Here is a 21,569-nt window from a genome sequence, read left to right as displayed (position 1 = left end):
GTGAGTATTCTTGTGCTTTCTGAAATTGGACACTGTTTCTGGCATAATGTGAACTTTCATTAGAGGAATCTGGGCTGTGTAAACCCCCAAAGGTCTTAAGCAGATATCAAAGGCTGGAATTTTATAGCATGTGGTTAAGTAAGATCAGCCCAAATAGAAGAACAAAAAATCATCTCAATCAAGTGATAACGTCCTGACTGTTTTATTTGTGACCTCATAATACCTATTTCCCCAAATCCCAGCCATTGCTTCTTTCCAGAATTAGTTGTCTAGAAATAAATTTCTGTCATTCAGATAATGTAAATCTATTTGAATGCTAGTATGGATGGAAGAAAAGGAAGGAGTGGGCAAAGAAAAACAGGGAAACAGGAAGCCTAATCCTTAATAACTGATGATGTGTGTGGTATTTCGTTGCATTATAAACAAGGTGGATGCTATTAGAATCCAAGTAAATAGGCATACTGTACTTGAAGTATGGAAGAAAATCTTATATCCATTTATAATGTCTCCATTCAGTGTTAGATTATTTGATTTAACCTGTAACACTTATGTCAGAAAAAGTAAGAATGATGCATATGTTAGTTTGTGTGGCTTATGTGCAGAAATACCTGAAACTAGGTAATTTACAGAGAAACTGTTTACTACTTACAGTTTTAGAGGCTGGGAAGCCCTAAGTCCAGGGAACAGAATGGTGAGGGCCTTGTTGCTGGTGGCCTTACAGTGACACAGGGTATAAATGACAGGAGAAGAGAGAGAGAGTGAGCTTCTCACATGCTCTCCTTTTAAAGCCATCAGAACCACACCCATGACCTCCATTTAAACCATCAATGGATTAATCAATTCATAAGGATACAATCCTCACAATCCAATCACCTCCTCAAGGCCCTACCTTTCTATTACAATACGATTACCTACCCTCTTAACACTGTCAGTGGGGATCAAGTCTCAGTGAGCTTGGGAGGGAACATTCAATCTACAACATTCCACTCCTGGTCCCCCAAAACTCATGCCCTTTCACATACAAGTACATTAATTTCATCCCTAAAGCCTTAACTTGTTTCAACTCAAAAGTCCAAGGTCCCATCTGTAAAATCAACTTATCTTCCAAGATACAACGATGGGGCAAATACAGGGTACAAAGTCCCATTCAAAATGGAGAGATAGGCCAAAAGAAAGGGGTAAGAGGTCCTAAGCAAGTCCCAAACCCAGCAGGGCAGGCATTAAATCTTCCAGCTGGAGGGTCATGTGCCTTGACTCCATGTCCACCATTCTCTGCACACTCATGTGGGGGTTTGGCCTCCAAGACCTTGGGTAGCTCCACTCCTAAGGTGGGACTTGGAACACTAACAAGGAAGGCCCAAAGTGCTGGAAAAAGGAAGTAGCCCATATATCCAGCAAAAACCTACCTGCAGCCTGTCAGCATAGTGCTGGGCCCATTGTAAAAACAAGGTGGAATCATTTATTTGTCACCCCAAAGGTATACATAAGAGTAGCAATGGAAGACAGTTAAATTAATTAAATAGATTAAAACCCATGGAAATGGAAAACAGTTTAATTGATTTAATTAAAGCCCATGTGTTAATTATTTTTCTTTTTTAAATAGAAGTTTGAGGTCTTCTAACAGCTTACAAATCCATGGATCAGGCTTTTGTTCTTCCAGTGGTGCCTTTTTTTACCTGTGTGTGATGAATCCAAGGCTTAACATTGACAAGCTTTAGGGAAGTATGGGTGGTTAATAAGATGTCCTAAGAACCCATCCACTTAGTCAGTTGGTCTGGGCCCTGGTCTCACCATGTCTTTAGCAGCATTCTGTCTCCTGGTTTGAAGGGATGTAGCAGTTCATCTGCTGGAAAAGCTGACCTGGCAAAGGCAAACTGATGTAGAATAGTTAGAGTTTGACATAACTATTGTATGTAAGCATTCAGATGCAAGTCATGTTCAATGTCTAGAGAGGGGTCCCTAACACGGAGGCTTGGAAGGGTCTTCTATATACAATTTCAAAAGGACTCAATTTGAGTCCACTTCTAGATGCCACCATAATATGAAGTAAGGCAATGGAAAATGTTTCAATCTCATTTTAGTTGAGTTTCCTGGCAAATTTTGGCTAGAGTCCTTTAAAGTATGATTTATCTTTTCAGTTTTTCGTGTGGACTGAGGTCTCCATGACAAATGTAGTTTCCATTTGATTTGTAGAGTTTCATTCACCTCTTGTATTATTGTTGAAATAAATGCAGGTCCATTATTGCTTTGTATGTGCTGGGTAAGCCAAATAGAGGATTTTTTTTTTTTTTTAAAGCAAAAACCTGGCTTCATCTGTGGCCTTTGTAGTTTAGGTGGGATAGGCTTTTACCTATCCAGAGAAAGTATCCACAAACACCAACAGAAATTTAAAATTCCCCATCGTTTTGGGCACTTGAGTAAATTCTAGTTACAGGTCCTCAAAGGGGCATATCCCTTTATGTTGGACTCCCTTCCTAGGTGGGAGCTTTTCAAAGTCTTAGGATTATTTTTAGCACATAGGTGGCATCCTTGAGTAATTCTTTGTATAGTCCTCTGAAGATGGGGTCCTTTTAAGTAAGGTCTGACTATATCTGACAAAGCATCACAGCCGTAATGAGTCCCTTCATGTAGGTGTTTCATAACTGGGTATGCTAGGGCTTCAGGGAGTAATATCAATCCATAGGTATTGATTTTCCATAAAGAGTTTGAGTCTGTATTTGTAAAGCTCTGTTCTCAAGTGTGTTCTTCATCTCAATCTAGGTAATGGGGCTTAACGTCAGATAAGTCTACATGAGGAATCAATGCCCATAGTAACTGTATCTCTTTAGCTCCCTGTTTTGCTATTTTTTCTAGCTATTTGGTTTCCCTTCATTATTTGGAAATCATCTCTCTGATGGCTCAAGCAGAGCATTATGCCAACCTTAACTGGAAGCAGAAATGCTTTTAACAACATCAAGATTTCTGCTGTATGTTTTATGTCCTTGTTGTTGGAGGTTAGTAAAACTGGTTGGATGTCTTTTAAGCCCTCTCTTTTAGGGGTTATTGTTTCTTATGTGGAACATGTGCCCCCTCCTTCAATTTAATGGCTATTGGTTCCACATTTTTGACATGACCAGGTACCCCATCTGCCCAAACAAGCTTACTCACTCCTTCGTAGATCTCTGGTGATAGGAGTTTTTCCTTCTGTTCTTCTGAGTGGGTGAGTAGCATCTCTAATTGTGGGGCTTGCTCTGGGGGTACTTGGACATGAGATGGCTGTTTTTCAGGAGAAAATGTTACTTGAACACTTAATTTACATAAAATCTTGGCTCAACAGAAGGATTGGGCATTCTGGCCTATAAAGAAAGTGAAAAAGACAGCTGGCACTGAAAGAAAGCAAGCCGAGACACTGGGTACCGATCAAGCTTTATTAAAGGAAAATAATCTGCTGGGCTGCACCCGAAGTGGACGGCAGCCCAGGGCTGCCCTCAAAATGGAGGACAGCACGAGGTGTGGAGGTAGGAGAGCTTATATAGTGTGCAAAGGGCTGGCTGATACCATCAAGGAGGGGCATTATACTAATGTGGAAGCTATGCAACCAGGGTGGAGAATTGCGCCCTTGCAGAAGTAAAAGGGTTTCTGTTTAAGTAACGAGGCTTCTCGTAAAGGGAAGTGGGGAGGGGTTTGGTGCTAGAGTGGAAGACAAGACCAGCAGCTGTTTTGTGCTTACTGTGTGCACAATGGAGCTGGTCACATCCAAGATCCATCAGCACTTTGGCTCGGAGGACAGGGAGTGTCCCCAGAGGACACCTCCAGTGGCCACTGGGAAAGTCCCTAGGATCATAGCCGCAGGGTCAGCCTCTCTCTCAGCAATAGCCAAGGGGTCTAGGCTGCCTAGATTGTGCAGTGTTCCACTGCAGTTGCCCAATTTGTTACCGAGACCCCAAAGGTCTGTTTGCTCACTGCTCAATAGCCAGTAACTGAGAGACAAATGTTGGTGTAAGGAAGGTAGTCTTTAATCAGGAAGCCAGCAGCCTGGGGAAATGGTGGATGTATGATTCAAAGACCATCTCTGTCTCTCCCTGGTTTGTCAAAGGGTTTTAAAGGAGTCTGGGTGGAAGGTTGCTTCATGGTGACCAAGCAGGGATGTGAAAACACGCTTAGGTATTTCAGATAATTGTTAAAGAACTTCCTGGGTGGGAGTTGAACAGTGTCACACTTCATTCTCCATGGGTTCAGCTCCTGTTATTCTCAAATAAGATCAGGTTAGTAAGCTAGTGAAGAATGGCCATCTGGGTTAATCATTTTTCTCTAATTATTTGTATACAATGTGAGAGCAAGAGCCATTGTGTTCTGGCAGTTGCAGACTATGTGGTTTGGGTTACAGGAGAGAACAAGTTTTTAAATTCAAAGATTTAACAAAATGGAGTCATTCTGTTTAGGCTGTTACACCTGTGCTATTTTTTCTGTCATAGCAGAGACATTTTCAGTATAGTAATAGAAGATTCCTCAACTGGGAACATTGCTGTTTGGCATAAGGAGAAAGAGTGTTATTCTCTGAACACAAAACTGATAGTACTTATGAATGTCTTGTATTTCTTGATCTTCCTTCCTCCAAGGAACTTATGACAAAGCATTTTATATTTTTCTCATGGAACATGTATTTGTCTGTTCTGAAGTTTACACATAAGGAGATGAGCTGAGAAGGTGCATAGGCGTTTATCTGAGTGTAGTTTGACGTAGTTCTTCATAACCAAGTGAGTGTGACACTGCTACATCAAAATTACATGTTAACCTGCTAACACAAAACACAACCACGCTGTCTCTTAAGGAATAAAGAGGAAAATAAATGGGATCTCATATGATACTTATGTTTAAACACTGGCACATGTACACGCTTGCTTGTTTTTTTTTCTTGGATGGCTGGCCAGTAAAGGTTCTAACCAACTGAGCTAACCAGCCAGAATAGTCTGCAATACATTTTTTCCCACTGGCCCACCCAGGACTATGTTGAATCTGTCGTTGTCATCACTGTCTTTCTTACTCATCCTACTGTGGTCTTGTTCTGCTCATATATTTATTTTTTCTTTTCTGTGTGTTTACTCACATCAATGTTTTTAAAATGTAAGCTGTTGTAAATTTCCAGTGGTTTGTGTATTGCCTGAATTATTTTTTATTCACTCATTAACTTTCACAGGCACTTAATAAACTCAAGTTATTAGAAAGCTACTGTGTATGGGTCTATCTTTAAGTTTCCTTTTCAAAGCATGTAAAACCATCTCTCTCGCTAAGATTATTTTATTGACTTTTATTTAAATCCACAGAAGTAATTTGGAGGGAGTAACATATTATTGTTATGAAAATTCATGCTGAGGTTCAGAGACGTGTTGACATTTGAAAAGGTGCTACTTATTCTGAAAAACTCAATCAAGTAATCTTACAAGGAATAGGACCACTCTCTGACTAATAAGGGATAAAGCCAGATTATTATGTCCCTTCTCTATCTGTATGTTCATAAACAAGAAGCTAGAGGCAGATCTCCTCAAGCCCTGCACATTGATCTCCTTCCCACCTTCCCAAGCAAAGTGGACCTTCTAATGATCTGGAAACTTTGGACATGGGCTCATCACAAGTATCGGTGATACCCATTGGCAATGACAACCTGTATGTTTCAGTTACTTTAAGGTTCATGGGGTATGTGAGTCAGCCTTTCAGATGGATAAGAGGCATTGAGTAAGGAAAAAATTGCTTCAAGGCATGAATATATATTTTCCTGGATTGTTTATATTTTAAAAAGTTTTTTTATTGAAATATATTGATTGTACAAATTTATGGGGTACTTCAATACAGATATACAATGTGTGTTTATTCAGAACAATTAGCCTACTCCTCATTGCAAAGCTTAACATGTGCACATTCGATCTCCTTCCTTCTAGTCCTTTGGTTACATGCAGTAAATCATTATTGATTAGAGATTTCTGGGTCAACTGTACACCAACAGGGCTTATCTTTCCTATCTCACTGTATTTTTGTATCCATTAACCAGCCTCTCACTATCCCCGCTCTTTCCTGCCTTTAGTAACCATAGTCTTCTCTCTCCTTTTAACAGTTTAACTTATTATTATTATTAATTTATTCGGGGGGGGGTTGTTTGTTTCCAAAGTTGTTTTTTTTTTATATATTTCCAAAATACACATATCATTATGTATTCATGATGATAGTTATCATTCTTTTGATTCCAGATGTAGGACTCTATTGAGGATTTCTTGTAGGGCCAGTCTTATGGCAATTGCCACCTTTTTTGTTGGTCTGGGAAAGGTACTATTTCTCCTTCATTTCTGAAGTATGTGTTTGCTGGGTATAATATTCTTGGCTGATCACTTTGAATATATCATCCCATGCTCCCCCGGCCTGTAAGGTTTCTGTTGAGAAGTCTGCTGTTAGTGTGATGGGGATTCTCTCATAGGTGACGACGCTTTTGCTGTGTTTAGAATTCTTTGTCTTTGACTTTCACAATTTGCCTATAATGTGTCTTGAGAAGGACCTTTTTGAATTGAATCAGTTTGGGGATCTTGGAGCTTCTTGGATCTGTGGTACCGTATCTCTCCCCATACTTGGGAAGTTTTTAGCTCTTATTTCATTAAATAGACTTTCAATGGCTGTCTTTCTCTTCATTTTCTGAACCCCGGGGCTTACTGTCCATGAAGGCCACGTGGTTACTCTGCAGCCTGAATTGCAGGCATTTGCGGTGGGAACGCTGAGCACAGACCTCCCACCTACCTTGTCCCAGCAGTGCAGGGTCTCCCCAGCCTCTGTACCGGTCTTGGTCGAGTGCTTCCCCTGTCTTTCTGTGTGTCTGTCTCAAGTTTCTAGATATTGGGGGTTTTCCTCACTGTTTTGCCGGATTCTAGCTTTTTCTCCTAGGAACTCTATTCTGCAGGTGACTGTCTACTTGTTGCTTTGGACTTACTTTACATTGGAGGTGAGGGCTGGCTGCCTCTAGTCAGCCATTTTGCTGAAAAAAATGCCTGAATTTTTATTGATAAAGTATTTTTAACTCGTGAATAGCTGTGATAATTAGTTCATCCTTTTTTATCCATTCCAGTCAGACTTTCCTTTAGCCAGTAGTTCCAGCTGTTTTTTCTAGGGTGACAAAGTGAGGAAAAGAAAGGCAGAAAAAACTTTGAACAAATTATTGAGTTTTTTGCAGTAACAACCTCCTTTGGGTGATACTCATCCCGCAACCCTTGCCACGATTCTTACCTTCTTCTCATGACCCCTAAAAAGAGATGAAAAGAGTGAGAAGGATCAGGAAATTTTACACACTGGGCAGGGCATAAAGATGTTCCAGAAAAGGGAAACTGGTCTTGGAGGGATGATTACTGTATGTGAAGGTGCCAATTTGTGTGTCTTTCAGCCAAAATCCAGCATGAGTTTGAGTGTCTGTTTCTTTTCCACCACAAAGACACATATCGCATGCATGCCATAATTGTGATGTCAGAAAGTAATCACATGACTTTGCTTTAGGGGATGTGTACAGAAGCTCTAGTCACACACACACACACCCACACACACACACCCACACACACACCCACACACACACACCCACACACACACACCCACACACCCCCACACACACACACACACAAAACATCAACAAAAAAGATATGTGTATCAACCTCCCCACAAACTAGCCATAATTAGAAAACCATGTTGAATCACAGGAGGAGAACTTCCTGTATTCCCTGAGCTCTTTCTGAGGAAAGTAGCAGTTATTCTGTTTGTTACAAGAAAGCTTCCTGACCTTGTTTCTTCAGTCATGTTTTGCTAAACCAGTTATACAAACTCAAGTTATTCTTTTCACTGCCTCTTCTGTAGACTAGTTTTCTGGCTTCCAGTTCAAGAATAGGAAAAGAAGGAAAGAAGGAAGCCTGGGATGTTGTAATAAGAATGGCTTCTTTCTGTCCTCGGGTATCCTCATGCATAAGTTGAGACACAGTGCCTGATGTCATCCTTGAATGATTAAATAGAAGGATTTCTAGGGCATGATATCAATGTGTAATAAAGTTAAAATTGCCTTGATACTTTTCCTCGCTTAGATCGGCTTTTGATTTGTAATTGTATAATCTTGGGTCAGTGAAGGGCGTAAGACTCAAGCTTTTCCTGTCTTCCGGTGGTAGAAGTTAACCAGTACCTTTGAGAATAAGGATCCATATCTACTGTCCATCGTCTCGCTCAGTATCAAAGTTGGCCCGGCAGGAAGAATCCCATCCAGAAAGTCTGGTCAATTATTTATTAGTCATTCTTGATTATTCATATCTTGTCTTTTTCAAGTGTCTATAGTTTTTTAATACCTTAGGTTATTCTTGTCTGTTATGGCATATCTGAGCCCCCCACCATGAGAGTTTTTGGTATATAATTAGCTTGTGCTTGTAGTGGAGATGGGCATAAAGGATGTGGGTCTGTGATCCATGCTCAGATTTAACCCATGAGGAATCTACTGTGGAAGTTGAACTGTGAGATTCTGCTGAGAGTTATGGCATTTTTGCATGGCTTTGGCTCTTTACACTCACCTGGTTCCATTGGTAGAAAGATGATTTTCTTTCAGGTGATTACCTGAATGTGGATTTCTCTCTTCCCTCACTAACACCATCCATTTTCATTAGGATGGAAGCATTTAGCTTCAGTGACTCTCAACAGGTCTTTAACTGCAAACTTCAGGCACCACCACACTGGGACACTGTATGGTGTGGGTCCATCATCAGCCTTAAAGATGATGTGTTTCTCAATCATTAGACTTTTTTAAAAGGCCATATGTAAATGTAAATTATACTCTTCCAGGGGGTTCTTTCAGGGTTTTGTTCTTCTCTTGTTTGCTACTTTGGATTTAACTTTTCTGGAAGTGCCTTTAGAAAGCTGAGTGACCCTTCATTTCCATGTATTCAGCGAATTCAGTATTGCTTTCACTACTAGTAGCTAAGGATAGGAGGGATGTGATTTTTTTAGACACTGAGAACAGTTATGAAAGGGGCTCGGATTTGGATCTTGCATCCTTACGTCATATTTCTATCTCTTGTCTTTGGAGGCTGGGGTAACAATTCTGTCTTCATAAGAGTCTTTTTATTTGACAGCTGACCATCTCGGCTTATGGTTCTTGAGCGGATAATTAACAGGTATATTCATGTGAGTTGCCACCAACTTAGAAAATTTTTACAAGAGTGACTCACTGTTGTTCAGGTCTATCTTGGCTCAGTTATGCGTATCAGCTTCCGATGCTCCTAGCTCACTCCTTTGCACCTACCATATGATTTTATGCGTCTGGGTCTTGCTCATTATTAGTTTCTTATTTTGAGGAATTGCATTTTGTTTATCACTTTGCATTTTCAGTATCTTTCCCTTCTTTGGATTTGCAGAAATAGATTGATTAAATATCCCAGCAGGCCTTTTTATCTTAGGATGGAACCACTTACAGAATGGGACACATGTCTTCTTCTCAGATTGAGTTGTGGTGTATTGAAATAAGGGCACTTCATAGCAGCAATAAGGTAACTAGAGTTTCCATGTGGCATTAATTCATTCTATGACTATTTGTTGAATATTAACTATATGCCGATCACTGAATGCAGTACTTTAGCTTTGTAGGAAGGGGTAAGGAGATTGCAGAATAAGACTGGCCTTTGCGAGTGGTCAGAATTGAGTTATACATGTAGAATTTGAGAGGACATTTGAGTTTCTTTTCCCTCTTGCTGCCCTAAACTCAAGAGAATGACAGTGAGCTGGTAGAAAGAAACATTTATAATCCCAAACAGCATCTCATTCTAAAATTGCTTTTATTTTACTGCTGAATAAGTGTTTTAAACAATGATTTGCAGAGTGATCTCATCAAGATGCTAGAATAGACAATCCCGAGCATTGCGATTTACAACTCTTTAAAAAACAGACTGCCAACCTGTGACCGCTGGAGCTGGGGAAGATGAGGAGAGACCCACAGAGTTCCTGAAGGCACAAAAAACCATGGTGAGAGGGCACAGGAACAGCTCCGACTGTCCTGAGCCCTGGCTGCTGCTTTTCGGCCTGGTATGGGGTTGGGCGTGGTTGTAGCACATGAATGTGTGCACACAAAAGCTGCAGCAGCACTCTTCGTGTGAACTTGCTTGGAGTCTGCAGGGCAGAGGAGGGCTTTAGAGAACGTGGTGTCAGCCCGCTGGTCAGAAGGACCACTGGCAGGGTTCCCCTGAGCCCACATGTGAGTGAGGGGCCACATCTAAGTGGAGAAAGGAATCGGGCAGAGACTGGTGAGTCACCGCGAGGGGTGCATACATGCATGTCCCACGGAAAGCAGTTGGAGTGCAAGGGGAAGGCTGGCCTGCTGGGGAAACATTGGGGTGCAGTGTGGGCAGCTGGTCTCAGTGTAATTCGGTCAAGGTGATAGAACAGCAGAGGGCACTGTCTGCAGGAAAGACTCACTCACAGGCTGCAATTTCCATTTAGCCCAGGCCTGGAAATAATTAACGATCAACAAAAAAATCTTCCCCATAAAATCAGCAGCAAAGCAGCAATTTAGCTTCAGCACAAAGCTCAAGTTCTCCTCCCAACAGGAAGTTATGCCAATTTGGGTTTAACACCAGGACAGCACATTAGTTTCAGTACAGAGTCTAAGTGGCGATGCTATTAGTCCACCACAGAACAAAAACCAAAACAACCCACAGAGCAGAGACAAAGCTCTGATATTAACCAGTAAAGGTCTAACATCACCAAAGAACACCTATAAAACCTAGAAAAGGCAGCAGTCTCCCCAGATGCCCAGGCATCAACATAAAGACACAAAGATTAACAAAGAACAAATAAATATGTCACCACCAAAGGAAACGAGCACCAGCAATATACCCAGAGAAGCAGCAGATCGATGAATATTGGACAGAGAATTCAGAGTAACCTTTTTAAGGATGATCAGGGTGACAAGAAAATACAGAGAGAAAATTAAATGACATGCGGAAAACAATTTAGGAACAGTGAAAAACTTGACGAAGGTATAGAATCAATTTAAAAAATAGAAATTCAAGAAATAATATAGTATCTGAACTGAGAAATAGAAAGCTGCAACAGTAGACTTAAACAGAGGAAAGAATCAGTGAGCTCAAAGACAGAACATGGAGTCATCCAATAAGAGAAGAAAGAAAAAAAAGATAAGAGAATGAAACAAATACAGCAAATATAGTACTCTCAAGCAGAATAACCTCTGCATAATTGGAATAGCTGAAGAAATAGAAAAAGGAAGAGACCTAGAAAGTATAGTCAAGGAAACAATGACTGAAAATTTCTCAAGTATGGAGAAAGATGACAACATCTAGGTACAGAAGCTCAGAGGTCACCAGTCAAATTCAGTCCAAAGAGGAATTCCCCAAGACACATCACAATCAAATTATTAAGAACCAAAGACAGAGGGAATACTGAAGGAGCAAGAAAAAAGAAACACATAACATTCAGTGGAGCCCCCATACATCACTCCATGGATTTCTCAGTAGAAACCCTACAGGCCAGAAGAAAATGGGCTATGTTCAAAGTGCTGAAGGATAAAGATTGTCAGCCAAGAATTCTGTATCTGGAAAAACTAACCTTCAAATGTGAAGGAGAAATAAAGTTTTCTCAGACCGACAAAAGCTAAGGGAATTCATCAGCACTAGGCCTGCCTTATAAGAAATGCTAAAGGTAGTTCTTCTATCTGAAAGAACACACTAAAGATTAGCAAGAAAACATTTGAAGGTACATAAGTAAAGTATACAGACAACCTCAGAATAATCCAGTGTTGTAAGGGTAATGAATAAACCACTTATATTCTTAGTATAAAGACTAAAGGACAATAACATATACAAAACCACATAAGAGATAGGCAATATTAAAAGATGTAACTTGGAAAACAAAATATCAAGAACTCGTATTTGTTATTTTATTAATTGGTCTACCAAAGTTCCAAATGAGTACAACTACATGGAGAGTAAATACTAAAATTATATTAGTAATATAATATATACACCATGACCTCCAGTTATAGGAGTAGTTTTGCTCCTATGTGGGTATATTCAAGAGAAATGAGTTCATATGTACATAAAAGTACATATATGAGAATGCTCATAGTAGCACTACTGGTAATACCTCTAAACTGAAAACTTTCCAAATATCTATCACTATTGGAATGTAAGGATAAATTTTCGTACATCTGCACAGTGGAAATAGTATTTAGCCATGAAAAATAATGTACTCTTATACTCAACAGCATTGATGGATTTCATAGACAAAAGCCAATATAAATAGAATGTTTCCATTTATATGATGTACAAGAACAGGCAGGTGTAATCTGTGGCAATAGAAGTCAGAATGAGATGGGGGGGTATTGATAGGAAGCAGGTATGAATGGAGGCTTCAGGGGTGCATAATATTATGTAGAGTGATCTGAGTGGTAGTAACAAGGGTTTATACATAAGCAACAATTATATGAACCATATACTTGATTTTCGTTAATATAGTTTTACTTCAGTAACAATATTTTAAAAACTAAAATTTCTAATCAGTAACCACATTAGAAGTAGTATTTATTGAACAGCAAACACGAATTTGAAATTTTGGGACAGTAGAGTTGAAGATGTCTTCCAGGATGGAAATGATTTGGCTGTTGCTGGATGAGGATGTGATAAAATTAAGATAAATTTCTTTAAATTGAATTGTTAAAGGAAGGGAAAATGGCCCCATCAGAATGAAGACTATTAGTCTGTGGAGACTTAAAATCACATATCGAAACTTTTATTGTCTAAAAAATGAGTGTTGTAAAATAGCTCAATGACAAGTCAGTGTTTTTTTTCCTTTTACTTTCAAATCCTAGGAGGTCTTTGGAAAACCAGCCAGTTGCTTAGTCAGTGTGTCATTTCCAAAAGTAGATTGTAGACTTGCAAGAAAGTTAGAAACGTCTTCCTCCATGGGGCAGTTTTTCGTCCTTATATTTTCACAGTGCTAAAAGCACCAGCATACTCTGCACATAGAGCTAGAAATCAAGTCCTGTCTCTGTTGAACAGCCAAAAACAAATGTCATACTCATGGCTAGAGAGCAGGGGGAGAAGCAGGATGTCTAAATACTCCGCAAACTGAATAAGTATTCACTGAATCATTAAAAGTTTGTTACGCAATTCTATTTAATAAACATATGCTAAGTGGTCATTTGTTTTCTGAATATTTAACCTTTTCCCTGTAAACCTTTTCATCTAAATTTATGAATGACATTTTGTTGTTGTTGCTGTTGTAACTACAAAGGAAGGGAACTATTTTGTTTTTTGTTTGTTTTTCTTAATTTCCCTGAAATTAAGTAATAACGTAAGGCAGAATAGTCAGATGGGTGTTTGTCATCTAAGCCTTGCTTTTTAGCTGACAATTTAACTTATTCTCTTAATGTTTTACCTGTCCTTATTAATTGTATGTGATAACACAGGACATTAAAGAAATACTGGGGAAAATGAGGCAGAGTGTGGGAAATTCCTTGGCAGAAGTCTGCTCTCCATACTGAAGCTTAGAAGTGATCCAGGATAGTTGTTCAGAGAGTGGACTGTGGAGCCAGACTGTCTGGGTTTATGTCCTTTCTCTGTCACTTACAGGATGTATGTCCTTCAGCAGATCATTTCACCTGCAAAAGTGCCTACTTCATTGTGTTTTTACAGTGATTACAAGACTGAATAACATAAAGCCCTTTATTATGTGTCAAATAATGTTCTTTCAACACATAATTGCCATAGCAATATAATAATAATATGATACAATAATGTAATAATTTATACTAATATTACACCTAATAGTAATAAATGTGCAAATGGTCTCAACAAGAGTCTTTCATTCCTTTGTGGTTGTCATTAACTTTACTATGTGTATCATACATTTTATTTGTGATAATTAACATCTCATTGAGATAGGACTGAAATATGAAATGAGATGCTGAGGTCCAATTTTGTAGACATATATTTGATATCCAAATGTTTTTGGCAATATCATGAAACATTTAGGTGTTCTACTGACTTTAGTTTTAATCTTAGCCTGTAATGATTCCCACTGATTTTAAATGCTGAAAACATAATGTGAAAATTGTAGATAGAACACAATTCTAAAACCAGATTTTTGGAGTGAATTCCGAAGGGAAAAATACAGCTCAGCATATTTGCATGCAATCAGATATATGAAACATTGTTTTCTGATTACCAAGATATTTGAAATGGTGAAGGGCCACATTATATCTTGCGTACATTCTATGTGACAAAACTGACTAGCCTGGCAAAAGGCTACGTTCAAAGAATATAAAAAAGATTGTATATTATTTTAAATTCAAGGAATTTAAATATCTGTATGTTTTCTCTGTGTTGTAAAAAGTGGAGGGGAATGATTTATAATGGTTTTAATTACAGAAGCATTTTATTTTAAGAGCTTAGTGATATTTATTTAAACTTATTGCATATTACTGTAATTTTTCTTAAAATGTGAAATTTGAAAATGCAGCCTATTATAATAAAATTTTACTGAAGTATATATCTAATGCATTTTTTTTTCTTCATCAGTTTGAGGTCACTTTGGACTCCTGTTTGTTTTATTGATTTTGCTTTTTTTTTTTTTTTTTTGGTCAAGTCATAGTAAATGCTTTGGTTTTATCTAAGCAAGGAGAAATTGATATAAACAAATAATTAAATTTCTAATTCCTTTAAACTTATCCCTTTAAAGAAAAATATCAAAAAGCCAAAGATGCTCCCTTGGTTTTTTGTTAGCAGATTCTTGTGCTGTACTTGGTGTTCTGTTGGGTCAAGGATGCTATAAGAGGTATGAGTGTGCGTGTGGCACAGGGACCTAAAGCAGGGGGAGCAAGTGAGCTTTGGGGTCAGACTTGGCTGAGTGGAGGAAATCCCAGCCTGCTTCTTGTTGTCCTGGGACTTTTGTCAGTTTTCCACACTGAACATTGCTTTCTTCTTCTGTGAATCAACACGTAGTTATTATTTGGGCAGACATGATTTGAGTATGTTGTATGTGTCAAGCTGTTAGAATGTATAATCACTCCATTCAGCTTTATTTTAAACAAGTCTGTGGCACTGCTCCTCTTCTATAATAGCTTGTATTCTAAGAGAAGAATCAAACCATTGATTGGGTAAATGTGGCTCATCTTGTAGGCTAAGTAGGTATCATTCTCTCTATTTTAGTGTTCCTTTCTCAAAACTATGTAGGACTCATATGTCTTAAAATTTACCAAGTCACGTTTATGCATTTGTTATTTTTACTGACTTTTTTCTGTCTGACTTGTTGTCTGATTTAACAGTGATTTATAATGATGTATTGAGTGGCAAAAGATAGTAGAGGGGAGATATTGTTACCAAGAAACAATGGAGAGCCAGAAGCTAGTAGTTTTTATTTGATGAGTAGATGTCCTATAGACTTATACACATACTTGAGGTTCTTGCTTCCAGTTAGTTGGAACAACCTGGGATATGGAATCAGGAGACCAGTATCAGGATCATAGACTGAATGAGAATAAAAGCAGGAACCAAGAAGATGGTGCCAGAGAGCTTGAAACAACCCACCCAGTGGAGGAACAGAATCCAGATTTTATTAAAGCCAAGACAGCTGTCTAAACTGAAGTCTACGGTATGCTTCAAGACAACCAGGAAAGAGAGATTGATAGGCTGGGAAGGCAGAGAGAGGTTCTTATTGGTAACCTGACCAAATTCCACAGCTGTCTCTCTTCTGAGGTTGACTCTGAGTCAAAGCCAGGACTGGCAAAGCAAGTAGCTCTCATCTATGCTGCAATTGGATACCTATGCCAAAAGGTACATCTGGATCAAGTTTAAAAGCAAGAAGGTCTTGCCCAAGTAGACTGCTGTACTTTCTGGGTTGATTTCTAGATTCTCTATCAGAGAAGTATGTCAAATGTCATCACACCAATTGACCATATGTGCCTGCATTGTTTCTGAGATTGTGCCTAGGCTGTTCAGGTAGAGAGGATTGTCTGGTGCCAACCGTAGTCTGGAGATGTCAGTCCTGGGCATGGTCAGTGTCAAAGTCTTCTATGGTCTGCAGTGCCTTGGAATGCTGTGGGATACCTGTGAGGTTGGCCACCCTGCCCTAGGCTTAACGTTAATCTGAGCAGGAGAGGATGATAGTGAAAATAAGACTGCAATCCTCCTTGCTTGTGAGGGTGGACTAAAACACCGTGATAACCTTTTACTCTGCCAAATTCTATACAAGCATTCTTCACTTTTGAGTGTAGACTAGTGAAGATTGAAGGTATCTGCTGTTTTCATGAAATAGTATCAGCTAGTTCAGAGGAGGCTCCTGGTTCTGGATTCTCATTCATTCAGAAATCTAGAGATGGACTTATCTTTCCAAAGTAAAGAAATTGAATCCAAATCAAAGTTATGGGATCACCAACAGCATGTCTAAAGAGTTCTTAGAAAAACAGTACTTTGTAAATTCCCAGCGTGGGGCAGGAATTAACCAATGTGTAGGTTGTTCTCTCTTAATTCTGGGTGTTTGTTCCTCATCACTTTCTATTCTCTCTGGTGTTTCTCTTGTTGGAATAAACCAAGTGCTTTTACAGCATTATAAAATAAAACTGCTGGTTGTTGGATTACTAAATATAACAACAACACCTGGCATTTTCAAGATGTTTTATACTTCTAAAATATTTTTGCATGTTACCATATTTATCTCAAATTATAAAAACATTGCATATGGATTATTAACTGTATTCTACAGAGAGAGAAATTGAAATCTGCAAGCTGAGGTACTTGTTCAAAGTTACATAGCTGCTAATTTAGGCAAAGGCATGGCCTGAAGTCATATCTCCTACCTCCATACAGACCAAATCATTGGAAATCTTGTGTCTGGGAATTCTTCTGTCTCTGCATTTCCTTCCGTTCTGAAGTCTCTTGTTCAGTTTGGTTTTGTTAATTCATATTTTTTCAAGTTCTCCTGTTACTTTCTCATTACACTGTGCTTGGCTGCTTTTGCATCAGTTGTTCCTTGAGTGTGTGCACACCACTTGTATCCTTCCTTGTGCTCTAGTACCTTTGTGAGAAATGGCAGTTTTTACATTCTCTAATTCTTTGAAATTTACCTTTACCTAATCTCTATAGTTGACTGTCCTTATCTTAACCCTTCTGAGAGAAGGATTAGCCTTATTGAATCTGGTCCTTTATTCCTCTGATCTAGTATCCAGATTCCAGCAAAGCCCTGACACTCCATTTTGGAAGAAAGCACTGTGCTCCCTGTATTAGTTTTTCTTTTCTTTTTTTTTTTTTTTTTGCATATAACAAAATACTTTGAACTGGGTAATTTGTAGGAAAACAAAATGTATTGCTTATAGTTTCCAAGGCTGGGAAGTCCAAAGTCCAGGAAATGCATCTGGTGAAGGCCTTGCTGGTGTTGATAGTGATGCAGGGTCTTACATGGCAGAATGGCAGAGCAGAGAGAGAGCTAATGTTCTCAGTCGGCTCCTTTTAAAGCTACCAGAACCATGCCCATGACCACCATTAATCTATCAACTTACTACTCAGCATAGACCTCACAATCCAGTCACATCTTCAAGGCCCCACCTTTCAGTGACCGTAACAGGATTTACTACCCTTCTAACAGTCACAGTGGGGATCAAGCTTTTAATATGTAAGACATGGGGACACAATTCAATCCTTATCACTCCTGTAACTAGGAATTAGGAAATAAAACTCTTGTGTGACTCTGCTTTTAGACTGCAAGCAAAATATTTTGTTTTTATCTTTAGTGTGGGATTTCACTACATTGTAAGAAACTTGAAGTTATCTGTATTGGATATTTAATGTGGAGCCCTTTGACGGAGCATCTTAATTTTGTATGAGTAGTATTCTACTTAACATATATATAAAAAAATATATATATATATTTTATATTATATATATTGCAGCTGGCTGGGATGGGGATCTGAACCTTTTTTAAAAAAATTTTTAATGAAACATAATTGATTATACATATTTATGAGATACAGAATTGTCTATCAGTATTTGTGTACAATGTGTTATGATCAAATCAGTATTGTTAGCATGTTCAACATTACGAATCATATTTATTCTTTTTGTTCATTACCCAATTTCTCCCTAACCCCCTCCTGCTCCCACTTTCCCACCTCTAGTAACCATAGATCTGTTCTCTACTTCTGTAAGTTCAACATATTATTGTGGTCTTCCTTCCTTCCTTCCTTTCTCCCTCCTGTCCCTTCCCTCCCGTCCCTTCCCTCCCTTTCTGCCACTTATGAGTGAGGACAAGCAGTATTTCTCTTTCTGTGCCTGGCTTATTTCACTTAACATAATTTTCTCCAAGCTCATTCATGTTACTGCAAATGGCAGATTTCTTTTCTTAAAATGGCTGAGTAGTATTCTGTTGTGTATATATACCACATTTTTCTTATCCAGTCATCTAATGATGGACATTTAGGTTGGTTTCATATCTTGGCTATTGCAGACGGTTGTGATGAACGTGGGAGTACAGATATCCTTTCAACATGATTTCCATTCCGTTGAGTATATACCCAGAAATGGGATTGCTGGATCTTATGCTAGTCCACATCCTCACCAGCATTTATTGTTCTCTGTGTTTTTGGTAATGGCCATTCTAACTGGGGTGAGGTGATATCTCAGTGTGGTTTTGATTTTCGTTTCCCTGATGTTTAATGATGTTGAACATTTCTTCATGTGTTTTTTGGCCATCTGTATGTCTTCCTTTGAGAAATGCCTATTCAGCTCATTTGTCATTTTGAAGTTAGATTATTTGGGTTTTTTTTGTTTGTTTTTTAGTTGTTTATTTTTTTTTTTACTGTTTAGTTGTTTGTGTTTCTTGACCTTGGTGTTACAAGGCTTTGCTCTAACTACATGCATTTTTTAAAGTTCTTAATTAACAACAAACACATTGTTTACTGATTAAGTAAATATTTAAATGTGGTTTGAGTTACTTATGTAATAAATATAGTTTACATCGGTTTTCTGCTATGTCTTGACATGATTCTGAGGCAAATTATATGTTATATTATCTTTCAGTTCTTGACTTGAGTTTAACAGTATAATCACAACTCACACATTATTTTAATACTTCCTTTCCAGTGCTTCCCAAATGTGCATCAGTTGAGGCATTTTTTAAAAAGGCATATTCCTGGAGTCTACTCTGGAGAAAAAATAGTTTTCAGAGTACAGAACCTTTATATAACAAGGTACCTAGATGATTCTGATGTCTAGTCAAATTTGGGAACCATTTTTTCAAGGTTACAGGGTAGGGGGTTCTTTTTTAAAAGTTTTTTTTAAAAAATTTATTCTTACACAATGTAAACATTTTTTCTGGCTGTTTACACATTTCTCCCTAACCCTCCCTCTATCCCCCCCTTTCCCACCTCTGGTGTCCTCAGTTCTGTTTTCTCCTTTTGAGAGTTCAAGGAGTTATTGTGATTGTTGTATCTTTCTTTCTTTTTCTTTTAACCTCCCACTTACAAGTGTGGACATGTGATACCTGGCTTATTTCACTTAACACAATTTTCTCTAAGTTCTTCCATGGTGCTGCAAATAGCAGAATTTCATTCCTTTTTATTGTAGAATAGTATTCCTTTGTGTATGTGTACCACATTTACCTTAAGATGAGCATAGTAGTTGAAACAAGATTCAGTTTTTCAGCAAACGTTTATTGACTCCCTGCAATGTATCAATCATTCTGTTGAGTGTTGGAGTAACAATCCTATACAGTCTCTATGTAGAGGTGCTTACATTTTAGTGAGAATTATCCCCAACAATTACTTTATCATGTGTGTATTATAGTAGGAGAGTATACAGTCTCATGAAATTAAAGAAGAGGCCCCCATAGGAGTTATGTGGGAAGCAGGGGGATGTTCAGGAAAAGCATCCCAGAGGAATGAGACTTGAATGTTCCCATGCAGTGAGTAGTCAGAGCTTGTCCTTTTGATACTGGATAGCAGAAGAAAAATTCAAGGGGCCACTAAATGTCTGTTAGGAGTGACAGGATGAAGGCTCTGCAGGATGCTGGTGTGAGAGCAGGACTGGGATCCCAGAGGCAGAACCCCAGTCTGCCTGCACTGTCTGGGAGGAGGTGGTGAGAACCTGCACCAGGTGGTGGTGGTGACAGAGAAGAGGGAAAAATCAAGAAACATCGGTGGAACCTGATTTGTAGCTGGATATGGGAAACGAAGAGGAAGGAGGAGTCAGCAGTCCCCATCCTGATGATGTGGGTGGTGTCACTGCTGACTGAGAGATGGGGGTAGTGAGTACAGCTGGTTGGGCAGAGGATGACGAGTGTCTTCATCCTCTTGGTCTTCTGTGCAGTTACCACAGCATCTAGCCCAATGCCTGCTGCGTAGTACGTGTGTTAGTTAAAACATTGGGTTGACTGAACCTGTTGTGACTTACAGAAGATGAAAAGTTAATCGCTCTCTTTCATGGAGATGTCTGGGTAGGTGAGTGTCCAGGGAGGTGCAGTGGCTCTATCCCATTGGGTGATCCAGAGAGTCATTTTTCAGCTCTTTTGCTGCTTCATGCTCAGGGTGCAGTGTGGCTGGGATGGTTCCTTTCCGCAATCCTGCCTCTGAGCCCAGGAGAAGGGAAGAGGCCATGGAGGGCAGGCACTTGGGGGCCATGGAGGTTCTGGAGGCTGCACTTCATTGCTCCCTGCATTCTGTTGTCCATAACCTGGTCACATGGCTGTACCTAGGTATAACGTGGGTGGTGGAAAGTGTAATGTTAGTGGCCAGCGTAATATACCCAGCTAAAATTCAGAAGTTCTCTTGCTAAAAGGATAAGAGGATTTTGTGGCATAGGTTCTTAAAAATGGTACCTGCCACAGTGGTCCATTTTGTTGAATGAAAGTATCTGGAGAAGTAACCACTGTAAAAGACTAAAAAATACTGTTACTGAGGCAGGAAGCAAAACGGATGTATGGTATTGTGGAAGGGACAGAAAGTTAAGGAGAACAACAATAAAAGACATGTAGCATCAGGAAGTGTGAGGAGAGAAAAAAATGACCATTGAACTTGATGGAAAGTTTTAGCTGAGATTTACAGCATGCCAACATTACTCCATTCAGAGCATCAGGTCAAATGGGCCAGCCTCCAGAGGAATGTGGTTTGTTACCGAATGAATTTTTTAAGGAGAAATTTAGGAGAGCTTCTATTAAAGATATGGAAATATGTCCACAGAACTGTTGTAATCCTTCTGTGGAACACTCTATGAAGTGTGTCCTCCATTTTACAGATGAGGACATTGAGGATCAAAGAGATTTAAATGCCCAAGGATATGCCAGTGTTGGAGCTGGAATTCAGACCCAGAGTTGCAGCTAATCCACAAGGGGTCTTTGTATAATTAGGGAAAGGCATGTCTCCCTCTGAACTGGCTGGCTTCTGCCTTGACTCTGCACACTGTGTGGGACACCACCAAACCATTGTATGACATGGCCCTGTTGAAATGTACCCAGGCTCTCCCTGTCTCCCTTTGTCAGGATGGAAAGGTGGAGAAATGGGAAGTGGGAGGGAGAGGGAAAATGGAGACTAAGAT

The 21,569-nt window shown here is 39.1% G+C and overlaps 1 protein-coding gene across 1 annotated transcript in view; it reads left to right on the top strand.

Annotated features, from left to right (window-relative positions):
- Positions 1 to 21,569, top strand: part of FMN2 (formin 2) — a 268,229-nt gene that overhangs the window by 104,754 nt on the left and 141,906 nt on the right. The window lies entirely within an intron of this gene.

The sequence above is a fragment of the Cynocephalus volans genome, chromosome 18 (genome assembly GCF_027409185.1).
Source record: "Cynocephalus volans isolate mCynVol1 chromosome 18, mCynVol1.pri, whole genome shotgun sequence".
In the NCBI taxonomy this organism is placed as follows: domain Eukaryota; kingdom Metazoa; phylum Chordata; class Mammalia; order Dermoptera; family Cynocephalidae; genus Cynocephalus; species Cynocephalus volans.
The sequence above is the reverse complement of the archived record's forward strand: the minus strand, read 5'-3'. Positions and strand labels throughout refer to the sequence as shown.